Source organism: Triticum aestivum, chromosome 6B (genome assembly GCF_018294505.1).
Source record: "Triticum aestivum cultivar Chinese Spring chromosome 6B, IWGSC CS RefSeq v2.1, whole genome shotgun sequence".
NCBI lineage: Eukaryota > Viridiplantae > Streptophyta > Magnoliopsida > Poales > Poaceae > Triticum > Triticum aestivum.
In genome coordinates this window covers 280,327,870-280,353,094 of record NC_057810.1, presented here as the reverse complement: position 1 = coordinate 280,353,094, position 25,225 = coordinate 280,327,870, and the positions used below count along the sequence as shown (strand labels likewise).

Below are 25,225 nucleotides of genomic sequence, written 5' to 3'. Positions count from 1 at the left end.
TAACTCATAGCTAATCAAGCATGGCACAAGCAACTATAATCTCTAAATGTCATTGCAAATATGTTTACTTCATAATAGCTGACTCAGAAACGATGAACTCATCATATTTACAAAAACAAGAGAGGTCGAGTTCATACCAGCTTTTCTCATCTCAATAAGTCCATCATATATCGTCATTATTGCCTTTCACTTGCACGACCGAACGATGTGTATAATAATAAGAGTGCACGTGCATTGGACTAAGCTGGAATCTGCAAGCATTCAACTCAAGAGAGAAGACAAGGTAATATGGGCTCTAAGTTAAATAAACAATCATGCATATGAGAGCCACTAAGCATTTTCAATATGGTCTTCTCGACCCCCAAAGGAAAGAAAAGAAAATAAAACTATTTACACGGGAAAGCTCCCAACAAGTAAGAAGAAGAACTAGAAATCTTTTTGGGTTTTCATTTTAATTTTTACTAAAAGCATGAAAATTAAACTAACTAATTTTTTTGGTTTTTCTTAAGGTTTATCAAACACACAAGAAGAAAACTAGAAAAAGAAATTTAAACTAGCATGGATAATACAATGAAAGAGTATGAGCACCGACGACTAGTGTGTGAACATGAATGTAAACTCGGTGAGAAATACGTACTCCCCCAAGCTTAGGCTTTTGGCCTAAGTTGGTCTAGTACCAAGGACCGCCTGGCTGATATCCATAAGTGAAACCGGGGTTGTACTGAGATGCAGCGGCAACCGCCTCCTGAGCCGCAGCGTGTTGGCGAGCTGCCTCCACTCCCCTCTCGTATTCAGCTGCTTCCTCCCTGGTGACAACATATCTTCCTTTTGCCTGATAATCAAAAAGGTAGGGAGCAGGAAGAGTAACAGGGACGACGTTGCGTCTGTCATAGATTAGTCGATAATGGAGGAATTGTTCATTCCTCTCAAGAAAATGATGATTAAACATAGCTTCTTTATCCAAATAAACAGGAGGTGAAATCATATCCCCCTCTCGTGGGGCTATGTTAAGATAATTAGCCACACGGGTTGCATAAATTCCTCCAAATAAATCTCCCTTTCTACTATTATTCTGCAACCTACGTGCAACTATTGCCCCCAAGTTATAACCTTTATAACCTGAAACAGCACTCTTGAGGACACACAGATCAGGGACACACATGTGACATGCTTCGTCCTTACCGTTAATGCATCTACCAATAAAGAGAGCAAAGTAATGTATAGCAGGAAAATGAATGCTCCCTATGGTAGCTTGTGCTATGTCCCTAGATTCTCCCACAGTAATACTAGCAAGAAAATCTCTAAATTCAGATTTGCGAGGATCATTAATATTACCCCACTGCGGGAGTTTGCAAGCAGTTGTGAAATCCTCTAAATCCATGGTATAAGATGTATCATAAATATCAAACATGACACTAGGAGAATTACGCGCACAGATATATTGGAACCTCCGCACAAAGGAATCAGTCAATTGATAGTACTGAGGACACTTATCTTGTAAGAAGTCCTCCAGCTCGGCATTACGCACATACGCGTCAAATTCCTCCTTGAAGCCTGCTTCGACCATAAAATCATCGGATGGCCACTCACAAGCTCGTACATTTGCGTCCCTCGGCAATTCAACATCTTGCTCACGTATAGCAATCCTTGGCCCTTTCTTTGCCGAGGAACCACCTTGGTACATTCTTCTAAGCATAATTCTTTTTCTGAAAATTTCTGAAATTTTAGTAACTTCAAAATAAAAGTGAATAAAACTAAACAAGATTGATAGCAACTACTCCTACAAGTGCCTAGAGCCTATATCATGCATTGGAATTGCTTGGGACCTCAAAAATTTAACATGCAAGCTCAAGAACATGGTCACCTATGCAGCAAAAATTTGCAATGAATAAAGCACTAGAACAAAAACTAATTGGACCAATGGAGGAGTCACATACCAAGCAACAATCTCCCAAAGCAGTTTTGTGAATGGAGCTTTGAGCAAGGAGATCGAAAATCGCAGCAAAACGAGCTAGAACTCGTGCTTGAGCTGGATGGGGATTTTTTTGGGTAGAAGATGAAGTGTGTGGGTGCTGGCATAAGTGGAGGGGGCCACCAGGGGCCCACGAGACAGGGGGCGCGCCCTATAGGGGGGGCGCCCTCCACTCTCGTGGCCTGGTGCTTGCCCCTCCTGCAGTGTTTTCAGTGCCTAAAATCCTCAAATATTCCAGAAAAAATCATACTAAATTTGCAGGGCATTTGGAGCACTTTTATTTTCGGACTATTTTTTAATGCACGGATAATTCATAAAACAAACGGATAATACTATTTTTGTTTTTTTATTCTAAATAACAGAGAGTAAAAAGAGGGTACAGAAGGTTGTGCCTTCTAGTTTCATCCATCTCGTGATCATCAAAATGAATCCACTAACAAGGTTGATCAAGTCTTGTTAACAAACTCATTCCGAATAACACGGAACCGGAGAAATTTCGAATAACACTAAGTTACCTCAACGGGGATATGAAAATCCCCAACAATAAGAATATCATACTTTTTCTTGACAGTAGCGAGAGGAAATTCAAAACCTCCAATAATAATAGTTGGAACTTTTCCAATAGAATTGATGCTATGAACTTGAGATTGTTTCCTCGGAAAGTGTACCGTATGCTCATTACCATTAACATGAAAAGTGACATTGCCTTTGTTGCAATCAATAACAGCCCCTGCAGTATTAAGAAAAGGTCTACCAAGGATAATAGACATACTATCGTCCTCGGGAATATCAAGAATAACAAAGTCCGTTAAGATAGTGACATTTGCAACCACAACAGGCACATCCTCACAAATACCGACAGGTATAGCAGTTGATTTATCAGCCATTTGCAAAGATATTTCAGTAGGTGTCAACTTATTCAATTCAAGTCTACGATATAAAGAGAGAGGCATAACACTAACACCGGCTCCAAGATCACATAAAGCAGTTCTAACATAATTTCTTTTAATGGAGCATGGTATAGTTGGTACACCCGGATCTCCAAGTTTCTTTGGTATTCCACCCTTAAAAGTGTAATTAGCAAGCATGGTGGAAATTTCAGCTTCCGGTATCTTTCTTTTATTTGTGATGATATCCTTCATATACTTAGCATAAGGATTTACTTTCAGCATATCAGTTAAGCGCATACGTAAGAAAATAGGTCTAATCATTTCAGCAAAGCGCTCAAAATCCTCATCATCCTTTGACTTGGATGGTTTAGGAGGAAAGGGCATGGGTTTCTGAACCCATGGTTCTCTTTCTTTACCGTGCTTCCTAGCAACAAAATCTCTCTTATCATAACGTTGATTCTTTGATTGTGGGTTATCAAGATCAACAACAGGTTCAATCTCTACATCATTGTTTTTGCTAGGTTGAGCATCAACATGAACATTATCATTAACATTATCACTAGGTTCATGTTCATCACCTGATTGTGTTTCAGCATCAGAAATAGAAATATCATTGGGATTCTCAGGTGTGTCTACAGTAGGTTCACTAGAAGCATGCAAAGTTCTATCGTTTTTCTTTTTCTTCTTTTTAGAAGAACTAGGTGCCTCTAAATTATTTCTCTGAGAATCTTGCTCGATTCTCTTAGGGTGGCCTTCAGGATACAAAGGTTCCTGAGTCATTCTACCAGTTCTAGTAGCCACTCTAACAGCAAAGTCATTTTTATTATTTAATTCATCAAGCAAATCATTTTGAGCTTTAAGTACTTGCTCAGCTTGAGTAGCAACCATAGAAGCATATTTGCTAACGAGTTGAGTTCATCTTTAACTCTAGCCAGATTATCGCTTACACGTCCTATCTCGAAAGCATTATTCTTTAACTCTCTACCAACATAAGCATTAAAACTTTCTTGTCTAGCCATAAAGTCATCAAATTTATCTAAGCATGGGCTATGAAATTTAGTAGAGGGGATTTCAACTTTATCATATCTATAGAGAGAATTTACCTTTACTACCTGTGTCGGGTTATCAAGACAATATGGTTCTTCAACAGGCGGTATATTAAGACCATGTATTTCTTCAATAGGAGGTAAATTCTTAACATCTTCAGCTTTAATACCTTTTTCTTTCATTGATTTCTTTGCCTCTTGCATATCTTCAGGACTGAGAAATAAAACACCTCTCTTCTTCGGAGTGGGTTTAGGAATAGGCTCAGGAGTTGGCTCAATTGGTTCAGGAATTACTTCAGGAATTGGCTTAGGAAGAGTCCAATTATTTTCATTAGTCAACATATTATTCAATAATATTTCAGCTTCGTCGACTGTTCTTTCCCTGAAAACACAACCAGCACAACTATCCAAGTAGTCCTTGGAAGCATCGGTTAGTCCATTATAAAAGATATCAAGTATTTCATTTTTCTTAAGAGGATGATCAGGCAAAGCATTAAGTAACCGGAGAAGCCTCCCCCAAGCTTGTGGGAGACTCTCTTCTTTGATTTGCACAAAATTATATATTTCCCGCAAGGCAGCTTGTTTCTTATGAGCAGGGAAATATTTAGCAGAGAAGTAATAAATCATATCCTGGGGACTACGCACACAACCAGGAGCAAGAGAATTATACCAAGTCTTAGCATCACCCTTTAATGAGAACGGAAATATCTTAAGGATATAAAAATAGCGAGACTTCTCATCATTAGTAAACAGGGTAGCTATATCATTCAACTTGGTAAGATGTGCCACAACAGTTTCAGATTCAAGGCCATAAAAAGGATCAGATTCAACTAAAGTAATAATTTCAGGATCAACAGAGAATTCATAATCCTTATCAGTAACACAGATAGGTGAAGTAGCAAAAGCAGGGTCGGGTTTCATTCTAGCATTAAGAGACTGCTGCTTCCATTTAGCTAATAATTTCTTAAGATCATATCTATCATTGCAAGCAAAGATTTCCCTAGCAGCTTCTTCATTCATAACATAACCCTTAGGAACAACAGGCAATACATAATCATTGGGAGAACCTTCATCATCACTATCATCAGTAATAGGATCTTCAGTAATTTCATTCCCCCTAACTCTAGCAAGTTGTTCATCAAGAAATTCACCTAATGGCAAAGTAGTATCACGCACAGAAGTAGTTTCATCATGCATAGTAGAAGTGGCATCATCAATAACATGCAACATATCAGAATTCATAGCAGTAGTAGGTTTAGGTGTCGCAAGCTTACTAATACCAGAAGGAGAATCTAGTGCAGAGCTAGATGGCAGTTCCTTACCTCCCCTCGCAGTTGAGGGCAAAATCTTGGTTTTAGCGTCTTTTAAGTTCTTCATAGTAATCAACAAATATAAATCCCAAGTGACTCAGAGAATAGAGCTATGCTCCCCGGCAACGGCGCCAGAAATTAGTCTTGATAACCCACAAGTATAGGGGATCGCAACAGCTTTCGAGGGTAAAGTATTCAACCCAAATTTATTGATTCGACACAAGGGGAGCCAAAGAATATTCTTGAGTATTAGCAGTTGAGTTGTCAATTCAACCACACTTGGATAACTTAGTATCTGCAGCAAAGTATTTAGTAGCAAAAGTGGTATGATAGTAATGGTAACGGTAGCAAAAGTAAAGATAAATGTTTTTGGGTTTTTGTAGTAGTTGTAACAGTAGCAACGAAAAAGTAAATAAGCGAAGAACAATATGTGAAAAGCTCGTAGGCAATGGATCAGTGATGGATAATTATGCCAGATGCGATTCCTCATGCAATAGTTATAACATAGGGTGACACAGAACTAGCTCCAATTCATCAATGTAATGTAGGCATGTATTTCGTAAATAGTCAGACATCTTTTGTCCTACCCTCCCGTGGAAGCAGGGTCCTAGCGGAAACTAAGGGATATTAAGGCCTCCTTTTAATAGAGAACCGGAACAAAGCATTAGCACATAGTGAATACATGAACTCCTCAAACTACGGTCATCACCGAGAAGTATCCCAATTATTGTCACTTCGGGGTTGTCGGATCATAACACATAATAGGTAACTATAGACTTGCAAGATAGGATCAAGAACACACATATATTCATGAAAACATAATAGGTTCAGATCTGAAATCATGGCACTCGGGCCCTAGTGACAAGCATTAACATAGCAAAGTCATAACAACATCATTCTCAAAACATAGTGGATACTAGGGATCAAACCCTAACAAAACTAACTTGATTACATGGTAAATCTCATCCAACCCATCACCGTCCAGCAAGCCTACGATGGAATTACTCACGCACGGCGGTGAGCATCATGAAATTGGTGATGGAGGATGGTTGATGATGACGACGGCGACGAATCCCCCTCTCCGGAGCCCCGAACGGACTCCAGATCAGCCCTCCTGAGAGAGATTAGGGCTTGGCGGTGGCTCCGTGTCGCAAAAAGCAATGAAACTTTCTCTCTGATTTTTTTCTCCCCGAACGTGAATATATGGAGTTGGAGTTGAGGTCGGTGGAGGTCCAGGGGGCCCACGAGATAGGAGGGCGCGCCCTACAAGGGGGGGGGGGGGGCGCCCCCTGTCTCGTGGACAGGCCCTGGGCCCCCTGGTGTATTTCTTTTTCCCAGAAATTCATATTAATTCTAAAAAGTGCCTCCGTGGATTTTCAGGTCATTCCGAGAACTTTTCTTTTCTACACATAAAACAACATCATGGCAGTTCTGCTGAAAACAACGTCATTCCGGGTTAGTTTCATTCAAATCATGCAAGTTAGAGTCCAAAACAAGGGCAAAAGTGTTTGGAAAAGTAGATACGTTGGATACGTATCAATGACGATGCTACCGGTGCAAGGCTTCACCTAAGCTCTACGATGGTATGATCAAGGTGTGTTACTGTGGAGGGGGGCACCGCACACGGTTGGGAGAGAAACTTGTGTGTTCTAGGGTGCCCCTGCCCCTGTATATCAAGGAGCAAGGGGAGGCCGGCCGACCCTCCTAGGGCGCGCCCCACAAGGGGAGTCCTACTAGGACTACTAGTCCTAGTAGAATTCCACCAAGAGGGAGAGAGGGGGAAGGAAGGAGAGGGAAAGGGAGAAGGAAAGGGGGGGCGCCGCCCCCCTTCCCTAGTCCAATTCGGACCCAAGGGGGAGGGGGTGCACGGCCTGCCCTGGCCGCTGTCGGTGTCAAAACCAGCGGATCTCGGGTAGGGGGTCCCGAACTGTGCGTCTAAGGCTAATGGTAACAGGAGGCAGGGGACACAATGTTTTTACCCAGGTTCGGGCCCTCTCGATGGAGGTAATACCCTACTTCCTGCTTGATTGATCTTGATGGTATGAGTATTACAAGAGTTGATCTACCACGAGATCGTAGAGGCTAAACCCTAGAAGCTAGCCTATAATTATGATTGTTGTTGTTGTCCTACGGACTAAACCCACCGGTTTATATAGACACCGGAGGGGGCTAGGGTTACACAAAGTCGTTTACAGAGAAGGAGATCTACATATCCGAATTGCCAAGCTTGCCTTCCACGCAAAGGAGAGTCCCATCCGGACACGGGACGAAGTCTTCAATCTTGTATCTTCATAGTCCAACAGTCCGGTCAAAGCATATAGTCCGGCTGTCCGAGGACCCCTTAATCCAGGACTCCCTCAGTAGCCCCTGAACCAGGCTTCAATGACGATGAGTCCGCTGCATTGGAAGGCGGGTTCCTTCTCCGAATACTCCATAGAAGATTTAGAACACGAGAATCGTGTCCAGCTCTGCAAAACAAATTCCACATACCACCATAGAAAGCACAATATTCCACAAATCTAATCTGCTGACGACTTTTCATAGCGAGACGTCACACCATGGCCCGATCTTTGTTCGAACCGTTTTTCATAACCAGCCATTACACGTGATGCGAGGCGGTTCTATTGGCACGTCTTGTAGAAGCAGAGATCGTGTCCCCCTTATCCCAGGATTCTCATCAATACAGGTGTGGGTAACCCAACCGTGTTTGTTTAATATGACTCCTCGATTTTAGGCAAGTCCCAAACGGTCATACGGGGGACGCTTGATATTCGTCCTCTTTATAAAGGGGGCCAAGGCATGTCCTTTTCTTCCCACACTTGATCCTTCCCCTCCCAAACCTCGAGTTCCAACACCCAAGGCTTAAGCTAAGCGCTTCAGACCTTCAACCATGTCCGGATCCAACCTTCAAGGCCGGTGGATGGCCTCCTCCGTCACAGAGGAGGATGTCAAGAAACTTAGGGAGGCTAGGTGTCTCACCGCCGAGATTCCGCATAGGCTACCTGCTCAAGGGCAGGTCGTCCCCACTCCTGAACCCAATGAGAGTGTCATTTTTATCTCCCACTTTGTCCGAGGGCTAGGTTTTAGCATTGATCCCTTCATGAGAGGGATCATGTTCTACTACGGACTAGATTTCCACGATCTAGCTCCGGATTCCGTCCTTCACATCTCGTCGTTTATCGTCGTGTGTGAAGCCTTCCTCCGCATCACCCCCACTTCGGCCTATGGCTCAAGACCTTCAATGTGAGGCTGAGGGTGATTGACGGGCGTCACGCGGAGTGCGGAGGTGCTATAATAAGCAAAGGTGCCGACACCCCATGGCCAAAGGGTTCTTTCGCGGAAACTTCTGATTTATGGCAGCGGAAGTGGTTTTACATCACAGCTCCCCGAGGTACAAAGCGGGTGGCTGCTCCAGCGTTCCGCTCGGGCCCTCCGCCACAGTTGGCGTCATGGGTCAACAAGGGGCTTGACTGGGGGCCGATTAACGACGTGCTGACATTGCAAAGCCGCATCCGAGACCTTCTCAAGAGGGATGTAAGTCTTGTCAATATAATTCAAGTGATGCTGGTTCGTTGAGTCCTGCCCTGCCAATGTCGTCCTCTCCGTATGTGGGAGTTCAACCCGGAAGGACCGCGAATCGTTCAACAATTCTTCGGCATGACGCTCAAAGAGATGTATGGGTCATTCTTCGGATCACGAATAAAGTGTCCGGACACCACCGAGGACGCGGGTCTCAACTGCAACCATCCGGATACCCAGGTAAGTACTTCGGCTACCGAACACATCATCCTTTATGTTTATTATTGTTGGGGAACGTAGCAGAAATTCAAAATTTTCCTACGTGTCACCAAGATCTATCTATGGAGAAACCAGCTACGAGTAGAAGGAGAGTGCATCTACATACCCTTGTAGATCGCTAAGCGGAAGCGTTCAAGTGAACGGGGTTGATGGAGTCGTACTCATCGTGATTCAAATCACTGATGATCAAGTGCCGAACGCACGGCACCTCCGCGTTCAACACACGTACAGCCCGGTGACGTCTCCCACGCCTTGATCCAGCAAGGAGAGAGGGAGAGGTTGAGGAAGACTCCATCCAACAGCAGCACAATGGCGTGGTGGTGGTGGAGGAGCGTGGCAATCCCGCAGGGCTTCGCCAAGCACCATGGGAGAGGAGGAGGAGGGAGAGGGGCAGGGCTGCACCAACGAGAGATCGAATCGCGTGTTATGGGCAGCCCTATGCCTCACTAGTTATAGGGGAAGAGGGGGCTGCGCCCCCCTCTAGGGTTTCCCACCCCAAAGGGGTGCGGCCAGCCCTAGATGGCAAAGGGGGCGGCGGCCAGGAGGGGGAGGAGAGGGAGGCGCAGGGAGCATGGGCCTTAGGGCCCATCTGCCCTAGGGTTTCCCCTCTCCCCTCCTAGCTGCGCCTTGGGCAAGGGTGGGAGGCGCACCAGCCCACTCTGGGGCTGGTCCCTTTCCACTCTAGGCCCAAGCAAGCCTCCGGGGCCGGTGGCCCCACTTGGTGGACCCCCGGGACCCTCCCGGTGGTCCCGGTACAATACCGATATCGCCCGAAACTTTTCCGGTGACCAAAACAGGACTTCCCATATATAAATCTTTACCTCCGGACCATTCCGGAACTCCTCGTGACGTCCGGGATCTCATCCGGGACTCCGAACAACATTCGGTAACCACATACAAACTTCCTTTATAACCCTAGCGTCATCGAACCTTAAGTGTGTAGACCCTACGGGTTCGGGAGACATGTAGACATGACCGAGACGTTCTCCGGTCAATAACCAACAGCGGGATCTGGATACCCATGATGGCTCCCACATGTTCCACGATGATCTCATCGGATGAACCACGATGTCAAGGACTTAATCAATCCCGTATTCAATTCCCTTTGTCTAGCGGTATTTTACTTGCCCGAGATTCGATCGTCGGTATCCAATACCTTGTTCAATCTCGTTACCGGCAAGTCACTTTACTCGTTCCGCAACACATCATCCCGTGATCAACTCCTTGGTCACATTGCGCATATGATGATGTCCTACCGAGTGGGCCCAGAGATACCTCTCCGTTTACACGGAGTGACAAATCCCAGTCTCGATCCGCATAAAACAATAGATACTTTCGGAGATACCTGTAGTGCACCTTTATAGTCACCCAGTTACGTTGTGACGTTTGATACACCCAAAGCACTCCTACGGTATCCAGGAGTTACACGATCTCATGGTCGAAGGAAGAGATACTTGACATTGGCAAAGCTCTAGAAAATGGACTACACGATCTTCTGAGCTAGTCTTAGGATTGGGTCTTGTCCATCACATCATTCTCCTAATGATGTGATCCCGTTATCAACGACATCCAATGTCCATAGTCAGGAAACCATGACTATTTGTTGATCACAACGAGCTAGTCAACTAGAGGCTCACTAGGGACATATTGTGGTCTATATATTCACACGTGTATTACGATTTCCGGATAATACAGTTATAGCATGAATAAAAGACAATTATCATGAACAAGGAAATATAATAATAACACTTTTATTATTGCCTCTAGGGCATATTTCCAACAGTCTCCCACTTGCACTAGAGTCAATAATCTAGTTCACATCGCCATGTGATTAACACTCACAGGTCACATCGCCATGTGATTAATACCCAAGAGTTTACTAGAGTCAGTAGTCTAGTTCACATCACTATGTGATTAACACTCAATGAGTTTTATGTTTGATCATGTTGCTTGTGAGAGAGGTTTTAGTCAACGGGTCTGAACCTTTCAGATCCGTGTGTGCTTTACAAATCTCTATGTCATCTCCTAGATGCAGCTACCACACTCTATTTGGAGCTATTCCAAACAACTGTTCTACTTGGAGCTATTCTAAATTATTGCTCTATTATATGTATCCGGTCTCTCTACTCAGAGCTATCCGGATAGGTGTCAAGCTTGCATCGTCGTAACCTTTACGACGAACTCTTTTACCACCTTCATAATCGAGAAAATTCCTTAGTCCACTAGTTACTAAGGATAACTTTGACCGCTGTCCTGTGAGCCATTCTTGGATCACTCTTGTACCCCTTGACTGACTCATGGCAAGGCACACTTCAGGTGCGGTACACAGCATAGCATACTGAAGAGCCTACGTCTTAAGCATAGGGGACGACCTTCGTCCTTTCTCTCTTTTCTGCCATGGTCGAGCTTTAAGTCTTAACTTCGTACCTTACAACTCAGGCAAGAACTCCTTCTTTGACTGGTCCATCTTGAACACCTTCAAGATCATGTCAAGGTATGTGCTCATTTGAAAGTACCATTAAGCGTTTTTGATCTATCCTCATAGATCTTGATGCTCAATGTTCAAGTAGCTTAATCCAGGTTTTCTATTGAAAAACACCTTTCAAATAACCCTATATGCTTTCTAGAAATTCTACATCATCTCTGATCATCAATATGTCAACAACATATACTCATCAGAAATTCTATAGTGCTCCCACTCACTTCTTTGGAAATACAAGTTTCTCATAACTTTGTACAAACCCAAAATCTTTGATCATCATCAAAGCATACATTCCAACTCCGAGATGCTCACTCCAGTCCATTGAAGGATTGCTGGAGCTAGCATACCTTTTAGCATCCTTAGGATTGACAAAAACTTTCTGATTGTATTACATACAACCTTTCCTTACGAAAACTGGCAAGGAAACTTGTTTTGATATCCATCTGCCAGATTTCATAAATGCGGCTAGTGCTAACATGAATCCGACGGACTTAAGCATCGCTACGGATGAGAAAATCTCATCGTAGTCAACTCCTTGAACTTGTGAAAAACTCTTCGCCACAAGTCGTGCTTCATAGATGGTGACATTACCATCGACGTCCGTCTTCTTCTTAAAAGATCCATTTATCTCAATGGCTTGCCGATCATCGGGCAAGTCCACCAAAGTCCATGCTTTGTTCTGATACATGAATCCTATCTCGGATTTCATGGTTTCTAACCATTTGTCGGAATTTGGGCCCACCATTGCTTCTCCATAGCTCGTAGGTTCATTGTTGTCTAGCAACATGACCTTCAAGACAGGATCACCGTACCACTCTAAAGTAGTACGCATCCTTGTCATCCTACGAGGTTCGGTAGTGAATTGATCCGAAGTTTCATGATCACTATCATAAGCTTCCACTTCAATTGGTGTAGGTGCCACGGGAACAACTTCCTGTGCCCTGCTACACACTGGTTGAAGTGATGGTTCAATAACCTCATCAAGTCTCTACCATCCTCCCACTCAATTCTTTCGAGAGAAACCTTTCCTCGAGAAAGGACCTGATTCAAGAAACAATCCTTTATTGCTTTTGGATCCGAGACAGGAGGTATACCCAACTGTTTTGGGTGTCCTATGAAGATGCATTTATCCGCTTTGGGTTCTAGCTTATCAGCCTGAAACTTTTTCACATAAGCGTCGTAGCCCCAAACTTTTAAGAAACGACAACTTAGGTTTCTCTAAACCATAATTCATACGGTGTCATCTCAATGGAATTACGTGGTGCCCTATTTAAAATGAATGTGGTTGTCTCTAATGCCTAACGCATGAACGATAGTGGTAATTCGATAAGAGACATCATGGTATGCATCATATCCAATAGGGTGCAGTTATAATGTTCGGACACACCATTACACTATGGTGTTCCAGGCGGTATTAATTTCGAAACAATTTCCACAATGTCTTAATTGTGTGCCAAAACTCGTAACTCAGATATTCATCTCTATGATCATATCATAGACATTATATCCTCTTGTCACAATGATCTTCTACTTCACTCTGAAATTACTTGAACCATTCAATAATTCAGACTTGTGTTTCATCAAGTAAATATTCTCAACATCTACTCGAATCATCTGTGAAGTAAGAACATAACGATATTCACTGCATGCCTCAACACTCATTGGACTGTACACATCAAAATGTGTTACTTCCAACAAGTTGCTATCTTGTTCCATTTTACTGAAAACGAGGCTTTTCAGTCATCTTGCCCATGTGGTATGATTTGCATATCTCAAGTGATTCAAAATCAAGTGAGTCCAAACGGTCCATTTGCATGGAGTTTCTTCATGCATATGCACCAATAGACATGGTTCGCATGTCTCAAACTTTTCAAAACGAGTGAGTCCAAAGATCCATCAACAAGGAGCTTCTTCATGCGTTTTATACCATTATGACTTACATGGCAGTGCCACAAGTAAGTGGTACTATCATTACTATCTTATATCTTTTGGCATGAAAATGTGTATCACTACGATCGAGATTCAATAAACCATTCAGGTTTAATACTAATCTTGATGGTAGAGGGAGCGTGCGATGCTTGATCACATCAACCTTGGAAACACTTCCAACACATATCGTCAGCTCACCTTTAGCTAGTCTCCTTTTATTTCGTAGCTTTTATTTCGAGTTACTAACACTTAGCAACCGAACCGGTATCTTATACCCTGGTGCTACTAGGAGTACTAGTAAAGTACACATTAACATAATGTATATCCAATATACTTCTATCGACCTTGCCAGCCTTCTCATCTACCAAGTATCTAGGGTAATTCCGCTCTAGTGACTGTTCCCCTCATTACAGAAGCACTTAGTCTCGGGTTTGGGTTCAACCTTGGGTTTCTTCACTAGAGCAGCAGCTAATTTGCCGTTTCATGAAGTATCCCTTCTTGCCCTTGCCCTTCTTGAAACTAGTGGTTTCACCAACCATCAACAATTGATGCTCCTTCTTGATTTCTACTTTCGCGGTGTCAAACATCGCGGATACCTCAAAGGATCATCATATCTATCCCTGATATTTTATAGTTCATCGCGAAGCTCTAGTAGCTTGGTGGCAATGTCTTTGGAGAAACATCACTATCTCATCTGGAAGATCAACTCCCACTCGATTCAAGTGATTGTTGTGCTCAGACAATCTGAGCACAAGCTCAACGATTGAGCTTTTCTCCCTTAGTTTGCAGGCTAAGAAAATCGTCGGAGGTCTAATACCTCTTGACATGGGCACGAGCCTGAAATCCCAATTTCAGCCCTCGAAGCATCTCATATGTTTCGCGATGTTTCGAAAACGTCTTTGGTGCCTCAACTCTAAACCGTTTAACTGAACTATCACGTAGTTATCAAGACGTGTATGTCCGATGTTCACAACATCCACAAACGACGTTTGGGGTTCAGCATACTGAGCGGTGCATTAAGGACATAAGCTTTCTAGTGTCCGCATAATTGCTATTGTCAACTTTCAACTATATTTTCTCTAGGAACATATCTAAAACAGTAGAACTAAAGCGCGAGCTACGACATAATTTGCAAAAGGTCTTTTGACTATGTTCAGGATAATTAAGTTCATCTTATGAACTCCCACTCAGATAGACATCCCTCTGGTCATCTAAGTGATTATATTATCCGAGTCAACTAGGCCGTGTCCGATCATCACGTGAGACGGACTAGTCATCATCGGTGAACATCTTCATGTTGATCGTATCTACTATACGACTCATGCTCGACCTTTCGGTCTCCGTGTTCCGAGGCCATGTCTGTACATGCTAGGCTCGTCAAGTTAACCCTAAGTGTTTTCGCTGTGTAAAACTGTCTTACACCCGTTGTATGTGAACGTAAGAATCCATCACACCCGATCATCACGTGGTGCTTAGAAGCGACGAACTGTAGCAACGGTGCACAGTTAGGGGAGAACACTTCTTGAAATTGTTGTAAGGGATCATCTTATTTACTACCGTCGTTCTAAGCAAACAAGATGCATAAACATGATAAACATCACATGCAATCAAATAGAGTAGTGACATGATATGGCCAATATCATATAGCTCCTTTGATATTCATCTTCGGGGCTCCATGATCATCTTGTCACTGGCATGACACCATGATCTCCATCATCATGATCTCCATCATCGTGTCTTCATGAAGTTGTCACGCCAACGACTACTTCTACTTCTATGACTAACACGTTTAGCAATAAAGTAAAGTAGTTTACATGGCGTTCTTCAATGACACGCAGGTCATACAATAAATAAAGACAACTCCTATGGCTCCTGCCGGTTGTCACACTCATCGACATGCAAGTCGTGAATCCTATTACAAGAACATGATCAATCTCATACATCACATATATCATTCATCACATCCTTTTGGCCATATCACATCACATAGCATACCCTGCAAAAACAAGTTAGACGTCCTCTAATTGTTGTTTGCATGTTTTACGTGGCTGCTATGGGTTTCTAGCAAGAACATTTCTTACCTACGCAAAACCACAACGTGATATGCCAATTGCTATTTACCCTTCATAAGGACCCTTTTCATCGAATCCGTTCCGACTAAAGTGGGAGAGACTGACACCCGCTAGCCACCTTATGCACCAAGTGCATGTCAATCGGTGGAACCTGTCTCACGTAAGAGTACGTGTAAGGTCGGTCCGGGCCGCTTCATCCCACAATACCGTCGAAACAAGATTGGACTAGTAACGGTAAGCATATTGAACAACATCAACGCCCACAACTACTTTGTGTTCTACTCGTGCAAAGAATCTACGCAATAGACCTAGCTCATGATGCCACTGTTGGGGAACGTAGCAGAAATTCAAAATTTTCCTACGTGTCACCAAGATCTATCTATGGAGAAACCAGCTACGAGTAGAAGGAGAGTGCATCTACATACCCTTGTAGATCGCTAAGCGGAAGCGTTCAAGTGAACGGGGTTGATGGAGTCGTACTCATCGTGATTCAAATCACCGATGATCAAGTGCCGAACGCACGACACCTCCGCGTTCAACACACATACAGCCCGGTGACGTCTCCCACGCCTTGATCCAGCAAGGAGAGAGGGAGAGGTTGAGGAAGACTCCATCCAACAGCAGCACAACGGCGTGGTGGTGGTGGAGGAGCGTGGCAATCCCGCAGGGCTTCGCCAAGCACCATGGGAGAGGAGGAGGAGGGAGAGGGGCAGGGCTGCACCAACGAGAGATCGAATCGCGTGTTATGGGCAGCCCTATGCCTCACTATTTATAGGGGAAGAGGGGGCTGCGCCCCCCTCTAGGGTTTCCCACCCCAAAGGGGTGCGGCCAGCCCTAGATGGCAAAGGGGGCGGCGGCCAGGAGGGGGAGGAGAGGGAGGCGCAGGGAGCATGGGCCTTAGGGCCCATCTGCCCTAGGGTTTCCCCTCTCCCCTCCTAGCTGCGCCTTGGGCAAGGGTGGGAGGCGCACCAGCCCACTCTGGGGCTGGTCCCTTTCCACTCTAGGCCCAAGCAAGCCTCCGGGGCCGGTGGCCCCACTTGGTGGACCCCCGGGACCCTCCCGGTGGTCCCGGTACAATACCGATATCGCCCGAAACTTTTCCGGTGACCAAAACAGGACTTCCCATATATAAATCTTTACCTCCGGACCATTCCGGAACTCCTCGTGACGTCCGGGATCTCATCCGGGACTCCGAACAACATTCGGTAACCACATACAAACTTCCTTTATAACCCTAGCGTCATCGAACCTTAAGTGTGTAGACCCTACGGGTTCGGGAGACATGTAGACATGACCGAGACGTTCTCCGGTCAATAACCAACAGCGGGATCTGGACACCCATGATGGCTCCCACATGTTCCACGATGATCTCATCGGATGAACCACGATGTCAAGGACTTAATCAATCCCGTATTCAATTCCCTTTGTCTAGCGGTATTTTACTTGCCCGAGATTCGATCGTCGGTATCCAATACCTTGTTCAATCTCGTTACCGGCAAGTCACTTTACTCGTTCCGCAACACATCATCCCGTGATCAACTCCTTGGTCACATTGCGCATATGATGATGTCCTACCGAGTGGGCCCAGAGATACCTCTCCGTTTACACGGAGTGACAAATCCCAGTCTCGATCCGCATAAAACAATAGATACTTTCGGAGATACCTGTAGTGCACCTTTATAGTCACCCAGTTACGTTGTGACGTTTGATACACCCAAAGCACTCCTACGGTATCCAGGAGTTACACGATCTCATGGTCGAAGGAAGAGATACTTGACATTGGCAAAGCTCTAGCAAATGAACTACACGATCTTTTGAGCTAGTCTTAGGATTGGGTCTTGTCCATCACATCATTCTCCTAATGATGTGATCCCGTTATCAACGACATCCAATGTCCATAGTCAGGAAACCATGACTATCTGTTGATCACAACGAGCTAGTCAACTAGAGGCTCACTAGGGACATATTGTGGTCTATGTATTCACACGTGTATTACGATTTCCGGATAATACAGTTATAGCATGAATAAAAGACAATTATCATGAACAAGGAAATATAATAATAACACTTTTATTATTGCCTCTAGGGCATATTTCCAACAATTATAACATCATTCTAAAAAATTGCTCTCTGCCAGGACTGGCTAAAGAAGGCGGAGAGGATTAGGTGTCCAGCCCCTCTTCCCGAAGGCTCGCCGGATCCTTTGTTGACCAGGATGCTTGAGCGCGCGCCATATTAGGTGCCATCAGGAGAAGACGAGGGGAGGAATAGAGAAGCCACAGGTGGGCCTCACATTCTACACATCCGAATCGGAGGAGTAAGTGCCTCCGCGAAGGAGGATAATCGGGGAGGGGAACCGAAAATCCCCTCTCCTCAAGGTAAGAAAAGGGCCGCCTCTGAAGACTTGGAAATGGAGGCTTCCAAACGAGGGAAGAAACCCTCGCCAAGGGGCCCTGCCCCAGGGGGCGTCCTTACCGCGTAGTGCCCGCAAGAGGGCCAGCCCTCCAACGAGCTGTAAGTAAAAGAGTACTTTGGTAAACATATCCCGTTTTGTCTCTGAGGATAGTAACCGAAATATATTTGTTGCAATCCAGCTTGTAGCCCTTCTCCACAGAGTTCGTCTTCGGGGGATCTTCCTCCGGAGATGATGGAGAGCGAAACGCCTCCCCCTGCCTCCCCGTCCCATGGGGCGGACGACCCCGAGGTGTCGTGACGGAGGATTTCTCCCGATCCTCCGAGGCCAGAAGTTGACACTTCGGCTGCCCGTGGTTCGGGCTATTCAGCTCCCAAGGAGAACGATAGGAGGAGTCCGGGATTATCCGGCATACAGCCGGACACACTGATGGGTCTGCTGGGGCAAGCGGCCATCCCAGAGACACATTGCACCTTAATGGGTACGGTGATTGAGAGGATTTCATCTGCCAAAAGCGGATTGAATGAAGCCTTTACAAGTCTGCTGAGCGGCTTCGAGGTACGCAAAATAATATATGTATTTCTGACAGTACTGCACATGCTAGGTGTGCTCTGTATAGATAGTAGCCCCTGAGACTCTGGTCGCCGCCCAGAGGTGGAAAACAGAGGATCATAATCCTAGGTAATAATCGCGCTACTTTTTATGTGCAGGCTGCTGATTGTCTGAAGGCTGACCGGACTGCTGATTTTGCCGAACTGAAGCGGCAGCTGGATGTGGTGGATGCCGACATCGCACTTGTTAACAAGCATCTTGACGAGGTCCAGGGTATGTGTGTTCGGCATGTCAGTAAATTGTAATAGGAGCATTATGCTAGTATCTTATAATATATTGTGACTGCAGATGGGGCTGCTGCCGTAGAGACCCTTCGGGCAGAGCTTGCCCGAGCCAAGGAACAAGCTCGAAGAAGTGATGCGACCGCCCTGAAGGCGGTTGAAGAGTTAAGAGCCGAACATGCTGCTCATTGCCAGAGCAAAGAAAAGATAGCCCAGATGGCTACCGAGTTAAAAGATGCCGCCAACCGTCGTGAGCTTCTTGAAAAAGGAAAATCAAGCAAAAGCAGCTGACCTGAAGAGGGCCCTGGAGGCAGCCAAGGAAACCTGCTCTGAAATGAGAGGGATAAGGGAGGAGCTTCGTGAACCGGAGACATCGTGGCTGGGAAGCCCTATTTGTTGCGGATGAAATTCGGAGATCCGAAGTATGCCCCTCTGGATCAGTTGTGGAGCATTGCGGACGCGTATGCGGACCTGGCAAAGAGTGCTGCTGATGCGACCGAGTTTTTCAAAGATCGGAAAGACCACAAGGCTGAAAGGTTATTCTGGTTGCAGTTCAGTGCCCCGACGCGTCCGCTGCCGTTGAATGAAAAGATGGCCGCCTGGGCCGAACTCCACAGGTTGTCCGGACTTGCTATGAGGTCTGTCGTGGATCATCTTTGGCCACGTGGACCAAGGCCGGACAACTATTTTGGATTGGTGCAACAATTCCTTGGTGCTATGTCGCATATCGATGCTGTGAAGAGGTCGGCGTGCATAGAGGGTGCGCAGATGGCTCTTGCCCGTGTTAAAACATACTGGACTGGGATGGAAACCACCGCTATTGCGACCCGGGGTGCGGCGAAAGGCCAGGACCCGGCCGAGAACTATTTTGAAGAAGTCTTAGAAGGTGCCCGTTTAATAGAGGCTCAGTGCTCGAAGAGTGCCATGTTCGAATGACATGTATCTCGATTGTAAAGACAATGCTATTTTGATTATAAAGGATGTGTTTATACTTTTGCCCGGAAGTATTATAATGCCTCCTGTGCGACCGTTTATGTATGTATATAACCTGAAAGTTTGCAGTCGTCGGCTTCAGCCCCCACGCATATAATGCGGGGGTGTTCGAGAAAACGCGTAGTTACACTTGATCCAACATCTTGGTCCGTTAAGGAGGTGATAGTGCGGCGAACCAGGCAATCAGACTATATAGCTTTAACACTTTCACTTAGCCATAGGAGTTTGACAGTGGGTCTACTATATAGTCCCTGGTACTTTCGCGTTCATCCGGATATGGTGCACGTATGTACGTGACTGGGAAACCGGTCCTTCATTAATGTGGAGGAATCGTGAAGATTCCGCTGGGTCATCGAGTGGTTGACCAGTTTCGCGCTGTATCATGACAGTCAGTTTTCGGCTTTCTCTACTGAGGTGCTCATCCAGATGAACCAGGGCACAATCGCAGTAGTTCTCCCGGTGCCGCCTTAGCCGATAGAGCGGAACGTAAGGTAGCAAAACACGGGAGCCGGGTAAACCCAACATTTTACCAAAGACATGATTCAGAGCTGATGCATATAAGGCCAAACTCGCGACGCCGAACACTCCCTAAGGTATTCGGACTTTATAGTATGTATTGGGCTGAATTACGCCCTTGATAATAAGCCCTGAGTTTCCAGGTATGAGCAATAGTCTGGCGAGACAAAAATGCCGAAAACGCCAGTATCCCTCCCAGTTATATAAAGTTTCCGGGGGGGGGGGGGAGCAACAAGAGACATTAGAAAGGTTTACGCAGGGTCTTAATCTAAAAACAAACCTTTGAGCGGGGCCCTGCTGCACGTCTGCGCCTTTATCTCCATTGTGCCGTATCCTGGAAGGGTGTAGCATGATGATCATCTGTAAAAAGGAAAACCCCAGTTGAAAGACTTCGTGCGAGGAGTTCGTTAATCTGAACTATGAAAATGCAATATGTTATTGTATTTATAGGGTTGGGCCAAACTATGGGCCTCTTTTTTTTGCGAGCAGCCCCTAGCACCATTTATGGGAATATCCCAGTTTGGGCTGTTACATTTGGTGCGGCGCCGGACTCGTCTAACCGTGTTCATGGTCTTGACGACCGACCGTTTATCCTGGTTGGAGGGACCGCTCAGTGTTCGGCTGCTAAAGCCGCCACGTATTCTTCCGCGCGTAAGGAACGCTCTGTATTTCCGCTAAATGTGATCTGTATTTCCGCTAAATGTGATGACGCCGCGTGGACCGGGCATCTTAAGTTTAAGGTAGGCGTAATGCGGTACCGCATTGAAACGAGCAAAGGCCGTTCTCCCGAGTAGTGCGTGATAGCCGCTTCGGAATGGAGCGATGTCGAAGGTTAGTTCCTCGCTTCTGAAGTTGTCGGGAGAACCGAATACAACCTCTAGTACTAGAGAGCCCGTACAGTGGGCCTCGATGCCTGGTATCACTCCTTTAAAGGTAGTGTTGCTTAGGCTGATTCTTGACGGGTCTATCCCCATTTTGCGGACAGTGTCCTGGTATATCAGGTTTAGACTACCACCGCCGTCCATAAGGACTCGGTTAAGATGGTATCCATCAATTATTGGGTCGAGCACCAAGGCAGCCGATCCTCTGTGCCGTATACTAGTCGGATGATCCCTGCGATCAAAGGTGATCGGGCAGGCCAACCAGGGATTGAATTTAGGGGCAACGGGCTCCACAGTGTATATGTCTCGGAGTGCGCGTTTGCGCCTACTCTTTGGAATGTGAGTTGCGTAAATCATATTCACTGTTTTGACTTCTGGTGGGAATTTTTTCTGTCCTCTAGTGTTTGGCTGGCAAGGCTCATCCTCGTCTTCACTTGGTGTCTCCCTCCCCTTGTGTTCGGCATTTAGCTTGCCAGCCTGCTTGAAAACCCAACATTCTCTGTGGGTGTGATTTGCATGTTTTTCGGGGGTGCCGTGAATCTGACATAATTTGTCTAGAAACTTGTTTAGGCTGGACAGTCCATCTCTGCTGCCCTTAAATGGCTTCTTCCATTGACCGGGTCGAGAGCCCCTGAATCCGGCGTTGACCATCGTGTTCTCTGGGCTGTCATCATTGTTTCGACGCTTGTTTTTGTTGCGTCGCGGCTTCCCGTTGCCATCCCTGACTTCGAATGTGCCTGGGTTGCTGGTGCCGCTACGGGCCAGCCGGCTGTCCTCGCCCGCGCAAAAGCGGGTCATAAGGCTTGTTAAGGCTGCCATTGTCCTCGGCTTTTCCTGGCCGAGGTGTCTGGCGAGCCATTCGTCTCGGATACTGTGTTTGAAGGCCGCTAAGGCTTCGGCGTCCGGGCAATCGACTATTTGATTCTTCTTAGTAAGAAATCTGTTCCAGAGTTTTCGGGCCGACTCTCCGGGCTGTTGAATTATGTGACTTAGGTCGTCTGCGTACGGAGGTCGGACATAGGTCCCTTGAAAATTGGCCCTAAAAGCATCCTCATGTTCTTCCCAACTTCCAATTGAGTTTTCAGGAGGCTTTTCAACCAGTGCTGAGCTGGTCCTTTCAATTTGAGGGGTAGGTATTTAATGGCGTGGAAATCATCTCCGCGAGCCATGTGGATATGAAGGATAAAGTCCTCAATCTAGACCCCAGGGTCTGTCGTTCCGTCGTATGCCTCTATATTCACGGGTTTAAATCCTTCCGGAAATTCATGATCCAGCACCTCATCGATGAAGCACAGGGGGTGTGCGGCACCCCTGTATCTGGAAGTGTCGTGGCATGCCGTCGACGGTTGTTGTGTTCGGTGCTGATTCCTAGCTGGTATTCGATCAATGTGATCATTTCGATAGCTCTGATCCTGTGTCGAAGCGTGCTTCCTAGATCCATAGATGGATCTGGCCATAGCGGACTTTTTGTCCAGGAGCTCACGTAAATCGTGTGCTGTCTTGTGTGCGGCATCATTAGCCGTCTTGTCACGGCCACGGGGCGGTCGGTCTGGCTGATCGGTCGTTTTCGACTGAATGGGCTCTATGGCCTCGCCGTCGAATTCGGGCAGCAGCTTGCGCTTTGGATAGCTCTTTGTGTGATGATCACCGTCGTATTTTTCTTCTGTGTCGAGCACTTTGTTCCACCTGCGGTTGAGCGTATCCTGCATGGCCTTAAGCCTTTGCTTCTGCTTCTTTAGGCTCCTCGCGGTGGCAATAAGCCTTCTGTAGAGGTTCTCTTGTTCCAAGAGTTTTTCTGGGATGATGAGTGCATCATCGTCCGGGCTGTTCTCCTCTCCGGAGACAGGTTGTTGAATTTTACCCTCGGGATCGGCATTATCTGACGTTGGCTCCGGACATTTTTCACCGTCCCCTGGCTCACCCTGCTCCATCGCTGGGTCCATGGGGTCGTTGTTTCCTTTGTAGTCAACCAGGGTGTTATTATTTCTTGCGCTGTTGTCGCTGTTTTTACTGTGGCGGTATTTAGAGCGGCGTCTGCAGCGCCGCTTTGGTGGTTATCGAGGGGAGTATCCTTCGTTGCATCGTCACCATCGCCTTCTTTTGGTGTGTCCACCATATATATATCGTATGATGAGGTGGCAGTCCAGCGCCCATTGGGTGGTGGTTCCTGTTCTTCTCCTGCATCATCGTAAATACCGTCGACGTCTTCGGAGTCGAAATCGAGTGTGTCGGTTAAGTCATCGACAGTGGCTATGAAGTGGGTGGTGGGTGGGGAACGGATTTCTTTGTCGTCCGCTTCCCACTCGAGCCGGACATAGTTCGGCCAAGAATCTCTCAACAAGGAAAGAGACCTTAATGAGTCCAGCACGTCACCCAAGGGCGAGTGCTGAAAAGATCCGCGGCGGTGAACTCCATGACCGGTGCCCAACCAGATTCGATAGGCACAGGCGCACGCGGTTCGGATCCTGTAGCCGGAGACGAGTCCGAGGGTCCGATGACACCACCCTCACAGGAGGTGGGATCAGTGTTCGGCTCTAGTGCTGATGAGTGCGCGGCCTCCATGGCGGGCTCCATCCACCCGTCCTCGGAGGGCACGATCTGCTCTGGATTGATTCCCGGCGCCGCCGTAGGCGCGATTTCCTGAATAGTGTCCGATGGCAGATCAAAGTCATGTCCGTCGTGACCGTCCGACGCGCCCGGCATGGGCTCGAATCCGTCGAAGATTAAGTCTCGCGGATGCGGCAGTATAGTTCAAGCTTCCAAACCTGACCTGATGGCCAGGGGCGTAGCTATCGATCTACTCCAGATGGCCAAGCGAGTTGGCCCGCAGTACGAAGCTGCCAAATACGAAGATCTGTCCGGGAAGGAAAACCTCCCCCTGGACCGCATCGTTGAAGATGATCGAAGGAGCCATCAAGCCCTACCGCGATGACACAGTGGAACTCTCAATGAAAGCACCAATGTCGGTGTCAAAACTGGCAAATCTCGGGTAGGGGGTCTCGAACTATGCGTCTAAGGCTAATGGTAACAGGAGGCAGGGGACACAATGTTTTACCCAGGTTTGGGCCCTCTCGATGGAGGTAATACCCTACTTCCTGCTTGATTGATCTTGATGATATGAGTATTACAAGAGTTGATCTACCACGAGATTATAGAGGCTAAACCCTAGAAGCTAGCCTATGATTATGATTGTTGTTGTTGTTGTCCTACGGACTAAACCCTCCGGTTTATATAGACACCGGAGGGGGCTAAGGTTACACAGAGTCGGTTAGAGAGAAGGAGATCTACATATCCGAATTGCCAAGCTTGCCTTCCACGCAAAGGAGAGTCCCATCCGGACACGGGACGAAGTCTTCAATCTTGTATCTTCATAGTCCAACAGTCCGGCCAAAGCATATAGTCCGGCTGTCTGAGGACCCCTTAATCCAGGACTTCCTCAGCTGCCCCTCTCTCCATCAAGGCCCATGAGTCCCATTAGTTCCCCCGGGGGGTTTCGGTAACCCTCTGGCACTCCGATTTTATCTGAAACTTCTCCGGAACACTTCTGGTGTCCAAATATAGTCGTCCAATATATCAATCTTTATGTCTCGATCATTTCGAGACTCCTTGTCACTTCTGTGATCTCATCTGGAACTCCAAAAAAAATTCGGTCATCAAAAACACATAACTCATAATACATATCGTCATCGAACATTAAGCGTGCAGACCCTACGGGTTCGAGAACTATGTAGACATGACCGAGACACATCTCTAGTCAATAACCAATAGTGGAACCTTTATGCTCATATTGTCTCCTACATATTCTACGAAGATCTTTATCGGTCAAACCGCATAACAACATACATTGTTCCCTTTGTCATCGGTATGTTACTTGCCCGAGATTCGATCATCGGTATCATCATACCGAGTTCAATCTTGTTATGGGAAAGTCTCTTTACTTGTTCCGTAATACTTCATCCCTCAACTAACTCATTAGTGACAATGCTTGCAAGGCTTATAGTGATGAGTATTACCGAGAGGGCCCAAAGATACCTCTCTGAAACGCGGAGTGACAAATCCTAATCTCGATCTATGCCAACCCAACAAACAC

General features: G+C 46.2%; 1 pseudogene; it reads left to right on the top strand.

The window, feature by feature from the left end:
- Positions 1 to 25,225, top strand: part of LOC123139169 ((6-4)DNA photolyase-like) — a 69,450-nt pseudogene that overhangs the window by 20,999 nt on the left and 23,226 nt on the right.